Below are 3,099 nucleotides of genomic sequence, written 5' to 3' on the forward strand. Positions count from 1 at the left end.
TCAGGCCCCTGCTTCAGCCTCAGTGTCCTGCAGAGGAATGGGGCATCTTTCAGCCACTTCCACAAGCTCAGGTCTCTCATTTCATGGGGAATCTGGGATGAAAATAGACTTGTTAGGAAGGACAAAAGCAGAGGGAATGGACTGGAAATTATTAGGAAAATTGACCATTCTTACAGGCAAAGATCACCAACTCATTCCCTGCATTTCTCCTTTTCAGATTGTTTCAGACATCTCCTGAGAGGTCCAGCTTGTTCTGGTGCCCTTCATGAACTGACTGTACTCTTGATTTATATCAGTGCATGAGATGTAGAAGCATCTGAACTGAACACTGAAACAAACTCCCTCTGTCAGCCCATTTTCATCTTCTACATCACTTTCAAGATGTCCATGGGGATGTTGGAATGATTATCCCACAGCTCTCCATTTCTGGCTGCAGGCTCTGGAGATTCTTTCTCTGCATTCAGTCAGGCTTGCATTCCCTAACAATTCCTGGTAGCCCATCATGGTTTCTTAGGGTAGAACAGTAACAATGAAAACCTCACCAATGGCACAACTGCCCAGCTCACAAGGAAAAGAAAGAATAAGTTGTCAAGTTCTTCAAACAGTTGTCCTGCCTTGCTGCAAGAGTCGTGCTGCATGCAAGGTGTGGAAAGCCAAGAGAAGCTGCAGTTGGTGGCACATCTTGTGACAAAAGCTGCACCTCGCTCTCCAGGAAAGGTTCTTTGAAAGAGCAAACAGGACTGTGGAGAAGATTCTGGAAGAACTGAAACAGTTTTTAGGAAATGAAATGAAAACAGAAAGAAACAAACCAAGAGTTTTTAGTCTATTTATTTTTATGTTCCCCTTTGAACTGCTTCTCCATCCCATGAATTCCAAATGGATCTCACCTCAAAGATCCATGACCTGGCATGTTTTAGACACTGTAAAATACCATGAGCTATACACAGTTTGCCTTTCCCTGCTTTTTTGTTTTATGGAAAGCAATACTGTTCAGGTAAATGCAGTACTTGGGACAGGTACAAACTCTGAATTCAGGGAAGGGGCTCCAATACTGTTTGACCCTCATCACGGACAATGCACAGCAGTGACCGAGGGGATTCCTGTACCACTGCCCAGAGTCCAGACTTTGGGTCTTGGCTGAACACGCCAAAGTTATCGTGTTTGGACAGGCTCAGAGACTGCCCCCCGCGAGTGCAGGCTCGGCGCGGGAGCGAGCGGGCAACGGACAAATGGAAACGGGGACAAACGGCCCAGGTGCTTCAGTTGCAGCGGCAGCGGCAACAGCACCGGTAGCAGCGGCAGCGAAAGCAGCAAAAACAGCGAAAGAAGCGCCTTTGTCGACTCCCTCTCGCCTCTCCTCTCCTCTCCCTCTCCCGCAGTCCCGCACCCTCTCCCGCTCTCCCTTTCCCGGTGTCCCCTCCTCTCCCAGTCTCTCTCTCCCCATGCCCAGCCGGGCCATGCCCCCGGCCCACCCCCGGCCTCGGGCGGAGCTGCCCCCTGCCTGGCCCTGGGCGTCCCGCCGCGGTCTCGCCTCCGCCCGGCTCTGGCCCTACTGGCGGTGGCGCTGCCAGGCGGGCATCAGTGCCTGGGGCTGGGGTGGCATCGCCTCCCTTTTGCTCCGCCTGGCCTGAGCCCGGCCCCGGCCCCGACCCCGGCCCCGGCTCCTCCCGGGGCCCGCGGAGGGCACACGCGGCGGGGCCGCTCCCACCGCTTCCACTGAGGCTTGCCCGGCCCCAGCCTCACATCTCGGCAGCGCGGCTGCCGGCCCCGAGCCGCCGCTGTCCCGTTCCCAGGAGCGAACGCCTGGGCATGGCCGGCCCAGGCTGCTTGAGGGGCGCTCGGGGGCCGTTGCTGGCCCCGGGCCGAGCGCTGACAGCCGAGTCCCACCCGCAGGGAAGGCACAGCAGGGCTTGAAGGAGCAGGACAGGCTGGGCTGGCTACTGGGGAGCGCCAGCTTTGGCAGAGTCTTCGTGGCCACGCGGCTCTCGGACGGCGCCCCGGTGAGCGGAGGGGCCAGCGGCGGGCATCGGAGGAGGGGACGGACAAGGAGGAGAAGGAGGAGGAGGAGGGCGGAAGATGGGGCTGGGCAGGGCAGGCGGCGAGCTGAGCCCGCCGCTGCCCTTGGCTTGTAGGTGGCCATCAAAAGGGTGCCACGGAACCGCGTCCGGCACTGGGGCGAGCTGGTGAGTGAGCGGGGCCAGCAGCCGGGGCTGCCGGCCGGGGATGAGCCGAGGCCTGGCAGGGTGGGAGCCGCCAGGACGCCCCGAGGGAGAGCGGGCGTGGGTCCAGCGCAGGGCGCAGAGCATCCCGGTCTGGCTGAGGGCTTCCCGAGCCCCGGCACGGCATCGGCCCCAGTGACGGCATCGTGCTCCTCCTGCAGCCCGACGGCACCAGCGCACCCCTGGAGATTGTGCTGCTGGCCAAGGTGTCCACTGACTTCCCCGGTGTGGTCCAGCTGCTGGAGTGGCTCGAGCTCCCCAAGGACATCTTGATGGTGCTGGAGCGGCCAGAGCGGTGTCAGGACCTGCAGCATTTCATTCGGGCACGGCGGTTCCTGTGCGAGGAGGTGGCACGGGAGCTGTTCCGCCAGGTGCTGGAGGCCGTGCGGCACTGCACCAGCTGCGGGGTCCTGCACAGGGACATCAAACTAGGGAACATCCTGGTTGACCTGGACACCAGGCAGGCCAAACTGATTGACTTTGGCTGTGGCACCTACCTGCAAGACACAGCCTACACTCACTTTGTAGGTGAGCCCATGCAGGTGGTTGGTCCGTGTCCCAGCATCCCATGGCCCAACATCTCACAGCCCAAGCTGGGTGTGGCAGCAGGGATTCTCCCTTTTTTAGCTGCCTTCATGGCACTGAGATTTCAGCTGAGTTTCTTTTGAGCAGGGCTGAGTGGGGAGCCAGCTTCCAGCTGTGGTGGCAGCCTTAGCCCACCACTCTGCCCAGAACTGGGGCTGGGGCTGGGACAGCCAGCCCAATAAAAACACCCGTGAGTGGGGGTAGCAGAGAGGGGGGGGCAGAATCTGTGCCCCAGCCAGCTTGGTGTGCAGGTGAGAAAGGGCTTGGACTGCTCCACTCACCTGGTTTGTCTTGG

The 3,099-nt window shown here is 59.5% G+C and overlaps 1 long non-coding RNA gene across 1 annotated transcript; it reads left to right on the forward strand.

The window, feature by feature from the left end:
• Positions 1–1,974: 1,974 nt before the first annotated feature.
• LOC141727843 (uncharacterized) lies at positions 1,975–2,407 on the forward strand. The gene is made up of 3 exons (XR_012578680.1): positions 1,975–2,000; positions 2,133–2,183; positions 2,381–2,407. It is a non-coding gene; the product is annotated as an uncharacterized LOC141727843 (long non-coding RNA).
• The last annotated feature ends 692 nt before the right edge of the window (positions 2,408–3,099 follow it).

Source organism: Zonotrichia albicollis, unplaced genomic scaffold (genome assembly GCF_047830755.1).
Source record: "Zonotrichia albicollis isolate bZonAlb1 unplaced genomic scaffold, bZonAlb1.hap1 Scaffold_254, whole genome shotgun sequence".
In the NCBI taxonomy this organism is placed as follows: Eukaryota; Metazoa; Chordata; class Aves; order Passeriformes; family Passerellidae; genus Zonotrichia; species Zonotrichia albicollis.